General features: G+C 41.8%; 1 long non-coding RNA gene across 1 annotated transcript; it reads right to left on the bottom strand.

Annotated features, from left to right (window-relative positions):
• Positions 1-3,237: 3,237 nt before the first annotated feature.
• LOC146389351 (uncharacterized) lies at positions 3,238-6,893 on the bottom strand. Its single transcript, XR_014799746.1, has 4 exons — positions 6,784-6,893; positions 6,470-6,608; positions 4,883-6,373; positions 3,238-4,693 (listed from the first exon to the last, which is right to left on the bottom strand). It is a non-coding gene; the product is annotated as an uncharacterized LOC146389351 (long non-coding RNA).
• Positions 6,894-15,484: the final 8,591 nt, after the last annotated feature.

Raw genomic sequence — 15,484 nt, 5'->3', positions numbered from 1 at the left:
TGTTATTTTTAAACAATTCCTTGCTGGCGTTGGAAGGCAGGGTCACGTAAAACCCTTTCAGACTCCGTGACCCGTCGCTCTGTGAAAAAAAAAGAGCTAGGGGTCTTTTTATTAGGGGTGGGTTTTTATAATCGATTTATCGATAAAAATCGATTCTGGCTTGGATAACGTGAAATCGATTCATTAAAATCCCGAATCGATTTTTTAATATAAATTTATTTTTTAATATAAATTTATTTTTTAATATAAATTTATTTTTTAAAATAGATTTATTGTCGGCGGGTCCGCGCTTTGTGTTCATGCCCTTCAAATCTCAGGACGTACCACAGTTCACGGATCACATTAACTCGGTGGACCGACACATCAAATTCACCAGGGAGGATATGAAAAGTGTCAAATATCAAATATCAGACCTGCTAATACCCATCTGGGCCCTAGACATTTTTTTTTTTGACTGGGCCTGATTTGGGGCCCATCCTGGGCCCAGCATAAACCCATCTGGGGAAACACACTTTGGGCCACCATGGAAACTGAGGAAAAATTTAGCTGGATCCCAGTTGGGTTTTCCAAGTAGGCCCCAAATATTAGCCCTGCTACTCCCCATTTGGGCCCCAAATAGGAGTTAGAGGCCAGTGTTGTGAATAAATGTATGTTAACGTTGACCTGCAGTACAGGGATTTGAGGTTTCAAATAACTGCAAGAGTATCTACAAGGATGCCAGAGCATTACTCCTGATGGCCGGTGGTGGTGATAACACACAGAGGAATGGTCCAGGCACATAATGGAGAGACAAATGTAGGGTTTGAAGTAACATCATTACGGCAGTGTTGTGGTCACCTGTTTTTATCCATCTGTGCCTGCTGTACTCTTTTAAATACATGGTTGCCTGTGTTTCAATGTAAACAGGGTGGTGTGCCAATGAATTTAAAATATGCATATTCTGCTCCAATCTGGACAAAACTGTTTTCACATATTTTGAAAATAATTTTTAAATCACAACTGTATTTTTAACTAAAATTAATGAAATTCTTATGAAATTGAACATAGACTACAACATAGACTATTTACATGATATCATTAGTCACGAATCAGGACATTTGATAATATTTTAGAAGTACTACAACATATTCTTAATGCCGTATCCAACCTTTTCAGCCTAATAGATTTACAAGAGGGAGACAGACGCCCATTGTCTTCTCTTGTCGATGTTGTAGACACAGTGAGAGGACAACATAAACTTATTATATCAGAAGAACGTCTGCAAAGCCTCATCAACATGACATTTTCCATTCCCAGTATAGCACAGCTTCTGGGTGTCGGCAAAAGGACAGTATTTCGTCAAACCTGTAGATGCTGCAGGAATCCTAGAGAGGATGGCGTCTTTAGGCTGTGTTGCCAGAAGAGTGCACTCTGATTGGTCCACGTGGATTCAAACCATCAGCTCATCAGGTTTGTGTACAGTATGTGTTTGTATGTCCAGTACGGTGGACACTCTGTAACTATTTTCACTTCTGATGTGAGGATAAGGCACTTTATCTGAACAGTTAGATGATCCAGGTAACATTTCTATTTCTACAAAATAAAACAAATGTTTCCATTTTCTAAAAAAACAAACACATTGATGAATTCTGACAAATGTTATACTTGGACATTTTGTGTTTGTTTCATTTTGCTGTAATTTTTTTTTTACATATGTAATTGTTTTATTTGCTGGGATTGATGGCTAATCGTGAAAGGTAAATAACCTTTTTATCACATAAAACGTCATTGTTGAAGTAAAACAGTATTAATTACATGTACAATCGTTTTCTCTAAATTAAAGTAATGAATTAACTCCCCTTAAAGAGCGGGTGTATTCTTCTTCCACTCCTTTGACAAGACATTTATGTTCATTGGTGTTCAGTCTGTATTTCACTGTAAGAAAGATATCACTGTCAGGTTTGTGTCTGTTTGTCCAAAACTAAATGATTTATTCATAAATTATGTTCCAGATAATGCACCTTGGTGCTGGAAATAATAACAAGGCATCAACTGCATCAGGCTTCTTAATGAGCTCTGTTGAACAGCTTCCTTTAAGGTGATATAAAAACTTGACACATGCTATATTCCTGAAAACTGGTTTGTCTGCATCATGCAGAGTAAGAGGAGACCAGGGTACTGAACATGCTCACTGCATGCTTACTGTTCGTGGCTGTGGCAGAGCAAACAGAAACAAGTGTTCACAATCAAAGGTAGGTGACCAAACTATGCAGGGCTTTGCATATGTATATATCTTCTACACCCAGCTTAACCATCACATTCACCAGCCTCTTAGTCAACGTTTACAATTTTCGTAGACATACATGTTTTATTATTAGTAATAAGTGTCACTTGAAGCAAAAACGGGTGCAAGCCTGGATTTGGAAACTAATGTATTCTTTTCATATTTGTTATTGTGTAGAGTTTGTGGTGTGACGTGTGGATGGCTGTAACCATTGTTTATTATGGGCTGCTCTGCTCGACCCCTCCAACAGCCTCCACCTGTTCTGTGCTCACTACATCCTTGTGAAACGTCTGCAGAAGGACCTCTACACCTTCAAGAATGGGTGGGATAATCACGCCCTACGAACAGAAGAAAATCTTAGTCCTAATCAACTTTGGACCAAAGGACTTCTTCAAAACCCTGTGGCTGCACCGGCAATACTGAGGTACAACTCTAAATGTGCTATTACAGATGTGTTATAACATCTGCACCAATTTGGTTTATACCTCTGTAAGTGCTCCACACTATAGTTATACTGTTCATAAAAAAAAAAAGCAAGAGTATTTTCGGGACATTCAAGAACTTTCACTTTGGACCTCGACTGTTATCACCAGTGCAGTGCCCTCTGGGGCCAGAGGCAATGGCAGGACTGAGGGCAGCCATTCATCCTCTTAGTCCCTCTTTGAGAACGAGACCTTTATGTGAGAGTTTGTCTTGTAATGACACAATTGTAACTCCTCAATCTTTAGATGTAGTCCCAGATTATTTGATGAATGTAATTTTGTTTTAATTGCGTCAAATGCTGTTTGTACTTTTATAACATAAGTTTAAAATAGCCACATTTGGTTAAGTGTCACGGGTTTTGTAACTGAGTTGATTAATTTGTTTCAAATGTCAATAAATACTCAAATTAAACGATATCCTTTCAATGACTGACCAAACCAATTGATCAGGTGGAAGAATATTTATTTTCAACTGAACAGACTAAACATCACTACACCGACCATGGAAAACTTTAAAGTGAGAGAAAAAGTTTTACATGCTTCATATAAAAATACATTTCAAAAAAATAAAGTTCACTTAAACTCTAAAAGTCTTCAGACTTACAAAAATGAATCTGAGATACAAGTTCAATCTTAGATTCATCAGGTCTTTATGAAAGCAGTCTTCTGAATAGTTTTTAACATTACAAGAACCCGTACTGGGTCAAACACGGTGTCAGGGTTCCTGGGTGGTTGACCCATTCTTTTCAGCTGCTCATATGTTTATTGTTCACTCATTCTTATTTCCTGATTTGCTGTGCCAGTTCCTGTCCTGTGTCATTAGTTTGATTAAGTTCAGCTGTGTGCTAACCGGTTTCTCATTTATCTCATTATCTCTTGCCCTGTCATCGTCATTTCCGTATGTGTTCCTCAGTTCGGTCATCCAGTCAGTCTTCCTTTTCTTTTCCGCCTCCCACCGCGACTCAGTGGAGGGTCCCTAGCTCGGCGGCTGTTCACGCTCAGGAGAAGCGAGGCTCATCTGCTGTAGCTAGCTCAGTCACCAGTCCAGTCGTTAGCTCAGCCTCCCATCCAGTCTGTGGTCCAGCCTCAAGCTCTGTTCCCTGATCTACAGCCACAGCGTCCAGAGACAGCTGTGAACGCCCTCTCTTCTCAGCCAGAGGTTTCCGCACCTGCCGGCCCTGGTTCGGCGGTGGCTCCCACGCCGTGGCCTGCAGCTCTGCCACCGGCGGCTCCCACGCCATTGTCTGGTCCTGCCTCATGGTCCTGCGATCGCCATGCCACCGTCCCGTCCACGTTGGGTTTGGCGTCGGCGGCCACCTTGCAGGCTACTGACTGGACTTCTTCGCCGTCGCCACCTTCCTCACGGCCGGACTCCGGATCCACTCCAGTGCCACCGCTGGCGACGCGGATGCCCTCCTGAACGGTTTCAAATCAGCCGCTGGCCATGTGGCCGCCCACCAGAACTGTGCCCGTTTGGACTCTGGACATCCACACTGCGATTGCTGACACAAGGTGGGAACATAACATGTGACTGTGCATCCATTTTGGTCTCTGAGAACTGGAATAGGTTTTAAACAGCAGGGCTACAGTGCAGTGCTGCCGAGCTCGTGAATGTGATTTACTGAGTGTCAGCTACACACGGCTGACATCTCCCTTCCCACTGTGACAGCTGGTGTCATAATGCCTGTAAACTCAGTGGATGAGCTCATGAGTGCCACAGAAAAGAAGCACTTTTGTGATGTCCAGGCATCTTATCTTTGCAGCGATGTTCAAACCTTACATGGATTTTAAATTTGGCCCTTTCTGATGGAAGCCATGGTTTGTGTCTGCATAGTCGCTGGGACAAGCATCCTCAGTAGTTTGTGTTTGGAGCTCCAGTGTTCCTCCTGGTCCTGGTTTTGCATGTCTTGGATCCCACACGCACAGCTCTCTTGGTCTTCATCCTGATCTGATGACACAGATACCACTTACTTTAAATATATGTGACCATAAAACCACAAAATCTATTAATATGCAACACAGTTTCATCCTTTAGTCATGTGGTACAAAAACACTAAACCTCCTCACAAAACTATTACTAACTCAAATATAGGTTTATAAAATGCTGTAAAAACAAAATCAATCCTGAGACATTTACCCTTGTGTCATCACTGTCATCTCTGGGAACAAACAGGTCTGAACAAAGACTCTTTGAACAGCATCACTGCAGTAATCCTAAACTCTTTGCTCGTATCCACCTGACTGGAGCACATCTGCTTCACTGAGAAGAAAAATGATGAAAGTTCCTTAGAATGAAAGCAAATGTATTAAAAACAAGAGCAGATATTCACATCCAGCCTGAATAAATCAGCCAAAGGATCTGGTATGTTGATGGCCCTCACAGACTGGTCCTGTGAGTGGGAGTGTCCTCAGGTCTAAACTTTATGAACAATAGCAAACATTCACATGATGTAACTGATGATGTCTTTTAACTGATTTCACTGGCATTTAAATTTGGTTACATCATGTGTTTCAAATATACTGTAATCAATAGAACTTCAAAAATGTGGACCAAATATTTATTGTATATATACACTGACCTCAAACCAGTAATGAGCTGCTCTATAGCCAACATAGAACATCTGTATGTTGTGTGGGGTTCTTGAATGAAGACTCCTGCTCAAGTAATAACATGGAGCAACATATTTATGTAATACAGTACCTCGAGGCTGTTCCCACGCCCCATCCCTTGTGGGTAAGTACCGCCCCCTAGCCGCGCATGATATATAATCAACATAGATTAGACCACACTATAAACATGTGTTTAATATCTATTAATATGAAAGGAACCGTTCACCACACAGGCCTTCATGTTGACTGAGATTTCACACAGTTCTTGACATGGAGTGCCAGGATATGCAGAGGCATGCTTTCCTTGCACACCTGACAAGAAGCCTTTGGCATGCTTTTAAATTCAGTTGCATCTGATGGAGTAAGGTGGAGGTCCTGCTGCAGCAGAACAACAAACAGGAGCGTCTTTCCTGCACTGGAAACGCTGTGGCTCAGTCTTCCTGTGGAGCCGTTACATCAGGAGGAGCTGCTACAAGTTTCCCCTGACCACCTAAATACAAAGATTGTTACAAAAGAACATTGTACAATTTTCACGTTTCAGTCCTAATAAAAATAAAAAATTAATTTCAAAGAGGAAAATTATGCCATCCTTGCCCTCCATCCATTCTGGGACATTCTTCACGGATCATTTTATTCATCTAAAACATTACATAAGGGGACAACACTGGTGACACTCTACATAATTATAACACTTTTATCAGTGCTAATATATGAAAAGAGGAATACCTACTATCGTTTGCATACGCATTGCAGGGATTTGAGATAGAACATGTTTTTTAGCCTAAACGCATTTCTCTTATATAAATTAAAACTGTGAGACCTCACCGGTATATGGCTCGCATCATCAGTCAAGATGAGGGACCTCTTTCCCAGCCTTGGCTCAGCTGCAGCTCCTCAGCAGCAGCAGGAGTGCTGGTACAGCCTGTATTCACTACATATAGATACACACTGAATGGCTTGCTGGGTTTAGGCCTCAGTGGACTACTTTGGAACGGGGAAATTAAATCCTAGAAATGACCTATATGTGAGAAACAGAAGTAACTTTCAGAATGCAGGAAACTGATTTTTCTAATCAAAATGATTAAAAGTATAATTTTTGCATACAATCACTAACCTTGCCATCTCCTGCACTTCCTGTTTTGGGGTCTGTGCTTGCTCTGCATTTTGTTGCACTGTGGTATGAGGTGGCTGAATACTTTGGGCTCACCTGTTGATGATGGTGAGATCTTGTGCCACTGCTACAACACTAACCTCTAAGAGACACAGATGTCACTGAATTTAGCAAATATTTACTGCATGCTAGCTTGCTACAACGAATAAGCTAATGTTAGCATTTTACCACAACTTCACCAGATGTAGCTAAAAAAACGAAACTTATGTCCAATCCACTGGTATAGCAAAGAAAGATGGTGGAAAATGATTACTTACCTGCAGTTTAGAGGGCCCACCTGAACTTGAAGCAGCCACTGAAAAAAGGGAAGACAGCAAGTAATGGCCAAAACACCTGTGAGAAAGAAAATAAACATATACAAAAATACATGAGCTCTGGGTCCTTAGAGCCAGGCCATGACACAGACAGCCTTCTGGACTCCCTGCATTGAGTATTATGGTGTTTGCAGATGTGATGTTAACTCAAACCCAGCTTTAACAAGAAATATATACGAACTGTTGGATGCATTTCCCGATTTTAACATCTGAAGAAATATAAAGGGTAATCTCAGCCAAAAAAAGGCTAATCTTTAAACAAACCAGTTGAATTCATTTATTTCATAGAAATTAAAAACTCAACATGTTTGAAGTGATTTCTTTGTGACCTTTGTTAATGTTTAACGGACAGCTTAGCTAAGTGCCCGTTAACAGCTGATTTCTAGGTCATTATTATTTGTTGTGTTTTTAATACGGTCACATAGATTATGTTGATGTGTTATTGATTTGACATAAGAGGTTAACACTGTGCGTTTAAATCAGTAACACTTTAAGTGTTGTTCACCTGCCTCGCACAGTCACAGCCAGAGGTGGAAAGTAACGAATTACATTTACTTGCGTTACTGTAATTGAGTAGTTTTTTTGTGTATTTGTACTTTTTAAAGTCATTTTTCAAGTCTGTAATTTTACTTTTACTTAAGTATATTTTTTAAAAAGTATTGTAGTTCGCTACGTTTTCAATCACACCCGTTACTGAGTAAATTAAAATTTAAAAAAAACATTGCGCTTTGGAAATACTGCAGGGAATGATGGGTAGTAGAACAAATTGGCGCTAAGGTCGCGTTAAAGATGGAGTCTGACGTCGGTGTTACGGATCCAGCGAAAAAAGAAGCCCCGTCGAATTCTGCTGACCCTGAACTCGAAGAAACGGATGTGAACCCCTGGCCGTATTTAAGGGACCATTTCGGCTTCAAGTGCAAGAAAGGCAACAGCTTTATTATGCAGTGTAAGCTGTGTTTGCCCAGAGAGACCGAGTTAGCAGCTTTTAAAATTTCCACATCAAACCTGCGCAAGCATGTAGAGGTAAGTTAAATACAACTCGTACCGTTATGGTAGCAAAGAGGCTGTGTTCAAATTAATCACATTACGTTAAGACATCTGTGAAGAACACAGATAACGTTGGTTGGTACTAGCAACTTGCTGTAATCGGGCACGTTGTTGTCCACGCAACTTACTTTTTTTTACTGGGTTGGTAAGTTGCCAAAAGAAAATGTGTTTACCTACGTTTTTCCTGTTTGTTAATAATAATAATTTATTAAAAAAAATAGTTAAATTAAAGACAGAAGCAGCTACTTTCTTACTTAACCCACATATGTTCACTCTGCAGGCAAAAGAACAACAGAGCGCTCACTTACCTTAGATTAGTCAAAGACAGCTGACTTCTGTTACTTGTTAATTAGCACTTGCAACCTCCCGTTAACTAGCCTGTTACTGTCCAATAAAACAAACACGAGGTATATTGGTATAATTTACCAGCGGTAGCTATGTAATGCATTGATGTCTCATTAGGGACGTCAAAAAACTTTCTCTCAAACTTAACACTGGCCTGCCTGCCTCAGCTGCCTTCGAGCGTCTCTTTAGCTGTGCTGGACTACTGTTCACTGCAAAGTGAGCAAGGATGAACTCTACTAACTTTGAAAATCAACTGCTCCTCAAAATTAACAGGAGGTTCAGAGAGTAACACTCTAGGATGGATACAGGAACTTTAATCTAGAGGTACAGTAGGGCAGGGCCAAGTTTAAAAAATTAAAAACATTTTTAAAGCAGCTGCCGTTCAGTTCAGGACTTGTTCTCTTATTTGACAGTTTAGAACACATTCTCATGTGAAAGAATGATATGGTTTTGTATTGAAAACACTGTGATACCTGACAGTTTGGTTGATTGGTTTGGTGACCATTATCCATTTTCATGTATAGACTTGCAGTTTAACTGCCACTGCACTTTAATTTGTAAAGTTTTTCTTTTCACTAAAAAAGAACTACTTTGAGATATATCCCACTGTCTTTTTTTGCACTACTCAGAAGCGGCTGTCCTCCTGCTGACAGAAAAGTAACTATGTAACTTTTACTCTGAGTACATTTTAAATGAGCTACTTTTTACTTTTACTTGAGTACATTTTTAGACAGGTAATTTTACTTGTACTTGAGTAAAATTTCAGCAAAGTAATAGTACTTTTACTTGAGTAAAATATTTTAGTACTCTTTCCACCTCTGGTCACAGCCAATGGCCCGATGTTCAAGAAGGAGTCTGTCTGAGCGCGCTCAAGAAATCACGTGATGAGAGCGTGACAGAAGCCGTGTAACTGTATTTAGACCATTCCTGAAAAACCTGGTAAGCCTGTTAGACTCATTAGAGATTATGGACTGTCATCCCATAACAGTTTGTGGTGATTTTAATGTTTTATCCAGTGCAAACAAAACAATCGTGGAGCTGTGTGAGTCTAGAGGATGCACACAGGTCACCACAGCCCCACCACCGAGAAGAGCACTCTGCTGGACCTGATTTCATTTCCCAGCACAGCCACGTCTCCGTGAAAACCTACTATAGTTACCCCACCCTGCACACTGCATGTTGTGATGGTTCATGATGACCTGTGAATGCTTCATCACAGTATAATGTTCACATTTTTGGAAAGTACATGTCTTAAATGTGGCTTGAGTAACGATATCAGTATAAGATCACGATTACAGGCAATCTAAGATTCACTTACAGTGATGTAACTCAGTTTAGGCCAGTTTAAAACGAACAGTGTAGACACATCCTGTCTGCAGCCAGGCTGACCAGTCTCACTGTGGCTGGGACCAGAGGACTGTCCACACACAGGCTCTTCGTCCTTACACAGTTCTCCTGTGTCGTCTCCGACCTTCACATGTAACGTCCAACAGTGTGGAGTACACAACAGCCAGAAACTGTAACGCCACACATCAGAGAGGCTTCATCACCGTAGTCAGAGTGTGAGACTTCACATCTGCAGCACAGGAGAGCTTCTGTGACGAGTCTTCCTTCGAGCTTGTCCCAAAGCAGTCGGGGTGAGATTTCCTCACAGCAAGAAGGGTAATGACATTATTTTCATGGAAACATGTGTTCATTCTTTGTAAAGTGTTTCCATGTGACTTCAGGAGTGTTACAGTGTGTGTTACTGTCTATACTCAGGTGTCCTTCCTCTGTGAGCTGAGACACTCACAACTGCACAGCCTCACAAACATCTTCATTTAAAGCACACATGACAGAAGGCTGATATATCTCTGTCAGTGCGCCCCAGGGCAGCTGTGGCTATCGCCAGTGTGTGAATGTGTGTGTGTGAATGGCTGAATGACTGAATGTAGTGTAAAGCGCTTTGGGGTCCTTAAGGACTAGAAAAGCGCTGTACAAATGCAGGCCATTTACCATTTATTTACCATATATCGGTAGAAGCACTATTAAAGTATTCAGTGTTTTTGTGTGAATCATGTTGTCTTTAAGTTTTCTGCACTTTATTACAACATGTGTTTGTTTCTTGGGACGAGCTCTAGTTGCACAACACCTTATATCCACCTTTGTGTTCTTTAGAAACCAACTGCTCTGGATCACAGTTGGCAGGAAAACATCACTGACAGACTGACCGTGTCTCCTCTGTGCATGGTCACGATCCTCCCTAAACCAGAGTGTAAATTAACATCATGTCATTAAGTATCAGTGCAGGATGACTGAAGAAGTCACATGACTGAGGAAAAGTTTCTCCCTCTGAAAACATCACGTCCAGATGAACAGAATCAACCTTTTGGGGATTATTTAACATATTTATATTTTATTTAAATTACAAAGGTCTGCAAAAACAAAATTCAGCTGCATGGGATTGTTTTTTGTAAATTCGATGGTTTTCAGGTGCTGAATCCAAAAATTATCTCCATTTCCCTCCATCACGCACAGTTTTTTTTTTTTTTGCAAAACACGAGGAGTTTACATGTAAAACCACAACATCGATGAAAAAAATCCACATTTTATTACAATTAACTGTGCATCATTTTTCTGAATCCTTACCGTTCACCATGAACAAAATAAAGCTGTTTCACTCCCAATAATATTAACTGTAAGAAATCATCATTGGATGTGTTGTTTGACTTGAGTATAATTTTTAACTGTACAATGACTGACAGTAAATGACCGTATTGATATATGTATGTGTGTAGGGTACTTACATTTCAGAGGTGTAGCCTTAGGGTCAACTTGGCTAAAAGAAAAAGCTCTTCTCATATTTGAGAATATTTGAGACTCTGATACTGTTATAAATAATTCACACATCATACATGGTTCATACAGGTCCTTGAAATCGTTGAAAATGCTTGGATTTTAATATTGTGTTTTCAAGGTTTGAAAAGTGCTCGAATTTCAGATGTGGTGCTTAAAACTGCTTGAAACTGTATTTCATTTACAACAAATATCTAACTAAAAGTTTTCTTATCGGTGAAATAAAATGAGTCGCAAAGTGTAAAAGCTAAATTTCTTTGTGTGTTGCTGCAGCTTTTTCATTACCTTGGTGCGTTTGGCAACACCTTAGGGGGAAATAATGGTAATAAGAGGGACTGATCCACATGTGCACAAAGACTAGACACTTTGTTGTTGTACTGTATTTCCCTGGCTGTCATTCATGTGTTTATCGTGAGCAACTACACACTAAACTCACACTGTTTTGTTTTATTTTCACATGGTCTCACTGAGGTGAGGTACTGGTCTTCTTCTTTTTTTGATATGGTGCTGGAAAAGCTGGAAAATGGACCTTGAAAGTGCTTGAATTTGACCCTGTAGGTGCATGAGCCCTGTCTGTGTCTGACACACATTATGCTGTGCATTCAAACTTGTATGTTCTGCAGAATGTTTGTTCATCTTAACTTCAGCACAATTATTTATTTATATTTCTAAAAGTTATTTAAACATTTTTACCTGATTTTGATGATGGTAAATGTATGGGAATGATGGAGCATTCTGATTGGCCCAGTAAACTCAGGCTTGTTTTTCATTAGTGGATTTCTCTTCAGCGCACAGGTGGTCCAGATCTGGGCAGTTGGAGTCAGCTGATGACTTTTACAATGATATTTTCTGACTGGATGATCAGAACTGAATCTATTAAGCTGTAAAGATTCATTCTGGGACTTGTCAAATGAAATTCCCCAAAATGTTACAGGAGCTGTTATAGAAATCTGAAATAAATCGATTTACACTAACAGGTTGTCTTTCTGAGGCTTAACGTAGCAAAGTTGCTTCCTACCGTGTTCACGTAATTCAGTCACAACATTCAATACAAAAGAACACTTGTATGTTCAAGAAGAAGTGCAGACAGATTGAAACTATATAATTTTCTATCAGCTAGGCCACCTTAAATATCCCTTTCCTCCTTTTGTCTCCCCAGTACTCTCAACCTGAACACCAGCACGTCCTGGGATGAGTAAATCTGGAAGCACCAGACGTATGCTGTCCAGCAAAGACACATCATCTATGTAAGAACCCCACCCAGGTCAGTCAGCAGGTGGAGGACGACCACCACCCTCCACTTTGGTGGCACTGAACCACATCAGCCAATCACAGATGCATTATGGGACACTCAGTGTCTTAAAGAAGGTCAGCAGGTTACTGATTGGCATTTCTCTGATGGCCATGCACATGTCACAGCTGTGCATACTTAAAATGTGTGATGACTAAATGTCATGGTCTTGGGTCATTTTGACCCAGCGTTATCAGTTTTCTTTTGTTTTGTTTTTTTAAATTATGTTAAGTTAATTTGTTATTTTAAGGATTATTTGTAGAAAGAGGCTGTTGTAACGTTGGGTTGTGTTGCGTGGTTGAGAGGCGGCGGCAAAACACCTAGCAGACTAGTCGGAAGAACACACACCCACACTGGTATCGGTAATCCACGGTGGTTCTTTAATACGCCTTCTTCAACAACCATATAAAAGCCCGGCTGAACGGCTGCGGCTCAACAACATAACGCCCAGCGTTCATACAACCCAAGCGTTGCAAACAAAACAACAAAAAGGTCTGTAGAAGAAAACATAAATCTGTCCCTCGTTAAGCACAAGCGTGCAGGCACGTGTCCTCATAATCCCAGAGAGAGAGAGCAGAGCAGTGGCACAAACTGATGACACCATCAACCCTCGACTTGGGTGTCTTAAAGGGACACCACACCATAGTGGCTGTTACATATTCCCCCCGGGTTAAACAAAGGCTGTCCCCAGCCGAACACAGCAAAGGTACAGTTCAAACTTAACCAGCCTCCATACATGGTCAGCAGGATAAGACGTTAAAACCAAAACAGGGAAATGTACAGTTCAAAATCGACAAACTGGCATACATGACAGTGTCCCACATGGTGAATGTCCAGTTGAATAAATGTTAAAGAAAGAAAATAAACTCAGGACAGCCAGGACAATTACAGAACGAAATTCCCTCTTTTTGTTACATTGCGTTTCTTCCTTTTCCCCAAAAACTGTAACAGTAAGCATGAACATATTACCACAACATGAAAACAATGCCAACATGAATCGTAGAAAACTCAAACAACGGTCCTGTGACAACAGTAGACCACATGAAACACATCAAAAAGCAAACAAGGTCACTTTAGGTTGAATCTGTCAGTATGAAAAGGGTTGGTCCACCTATTGACTGACCAGTCAGCGGTGACTCTAGGAACTCGTCTTGGTCTGAGGTTATAAGAACCTCTAACAGCACACCCATCGTCAGCAGGAGGTGAACTGTTAACCTCTGTCTCCAGAGCAATGCCAGCAGTCTCTTGGAAAGAGTTCTGGTCCACGAAAAGCGGGACAGTGTCAGCACAGTCAAAGTCAGTCTCAGCAGGGGCGTTGCTAAAGACCGCGGGGGTTGTGTCAACAGCGTCACAGTCAATGCGGCCTGGGACTGAAAGAGCAGGAGGCAAGCTGCTGTCCGGGACACTGAGATCCAAAGCTGCTGTAGCCTTTAGCTTTGCACGCTTGCCAGATAAAGCTGAGGCCCAGGTGTAGAATGGTTGCAGGTTTGCAACATGAAAAACTCCAACTCTCTCCCCAGTGTCCACTGTGGTGAGAGAGTAATTCACATCAGACATCCTCTTGGAGATGCGGTAGGGACCCGTGTAAAGGGGGGCCAACTTAGCAGAAAAGTTGGACGATGCATCTGATTTTGGGTGCGACTTCACTCTGACGAGGTCTCCAACTTCATAAGAGACTGTGCGACGTCTCAGATCATAGTAGTGCTTTTGCCTTTTATGACTCTCTCCGAGCACCAAGCGAGCATGTTCATGAGCATCCCGAAGTGAAGCTCTCAGGTTATCTGAGTGGGATGTTTCAGGGTCGCTCAGTCCCTCCCAGGAGGGTTGAGCGACAAGGTCCAAGGGCGTGTCCAACTCTCGCCCATACAGCATCATAGACGGGCTCAGGCCTGTGCTCTCGTGAGGCGCAGTGCGCAGTGCAAAACAGATCTGGGGAAGATATTTGTCCCAAGAGGTATGTTTATCCCCAACATAGGCTCGAATGGCCATTTTCAAAGTGCGATTTACACGCTCAGTTGCATTCGTTTGAGGATGGTATGCAGTCGTTAGTCGGTGTTCAGTCCCAAGAGTCAACAAGACATGCTCAAAGAGTTCACTGACGAAAGGTGTTCCCCTATCAGAAATAAGGTGGGAGGGAGAACCATGTCGGGCAAAAATGTCAGTAATGAACTTGTTCGCAGCAACTTGAGCAGTGGCTTCTCTCACAGCACTCACCTCGACCCATTTTGAGAAATAGTCCACAAAAACAAGGATATAAGCATTCCCTCTTTGTGTGCGGGGCAGTGGGCCAACATAGTCCACCCCTGCGTACTCCCATGGTCTTTGTGGCTGGATAGGGACCATAAGGCCTGCTGTTTTTCTTTGACTTGGCTTAGTGGCTTGACATGAACAACATGAGACCACATACTTTTTCACGTCAGAGTTCATGTGTGGCCAGAAGAATCTGAGATGCAAGCGTGCCAGCGTTTTTGCAATGCCCAGATGTCCGGCTGTAGGATGATCGTGGTAATACTTGAGCAGATAACCACGGAGTGTAGTAGGAGCAAACAGTTTAAGCTGCTTGAGTGGGTGGAGACCACATTTCGTTTTTGGGTCGAGGAAATAGAGGAGACCATCATGGACAACGTACTTTTCCAGATCTTGATTATCCTCCCCAGTTTGTTGGTCACTTTCCAGCTGATTGAGCAATGAGCCTGTGACTGGGTCCTCAAGCTGCAGTTGACGAACATGCGGGCGGTCTGAAACAATTACAGAAGGCAGAGCACGAAGGTCCATGCTCCCAATCACGGCATAGGGAGGGAGAAGATCAATGGGGGCATCCACATCTGGTAGAGGATTACGTGAAAGGGCATCGGGCACCTTATTACGTTCTCCAGGTTTGTGGATAATGCTGAAGTCAAAGTCTTGAAGGCGAAGAGACCACCGAGCAAGCCTGCCAGAGGGATTTGGTCGAGACATCAACCACTTGAGGCTGCTGTGGTCAGTGTAAATGGTTACGTGCAAGCCTTCGACATAGGGTCGGAAATGTTCCAAGGCCCAGATCACGGCCAGACACTCCTTCTCTGGAGTTGAGTAGGGCTTTTCCGATTTGTGCATAGCACGGCTAGCAAATGCTACAGCAACGTC

This window comes from Perissodus microlepis, chromosome 3 (assembly GCF_051167445.1).
Source record: "Perissodus microlepis isolate ML-2025 ecotype Zambia chromosome 3, ASM5116744v1, whole genome shotgun sequence".
NCBI classification, from domain to species: Eukaryota; Metazoa; Chordata; class Actinopteri; order Cichliformes; family Cichlidae; genus Perissodus; species Perissodus microlepis.
Note: the sequence above shows the minus strand (reverse complement) of the source record. Positions and strands in the feature narration are given on the sequence as shown.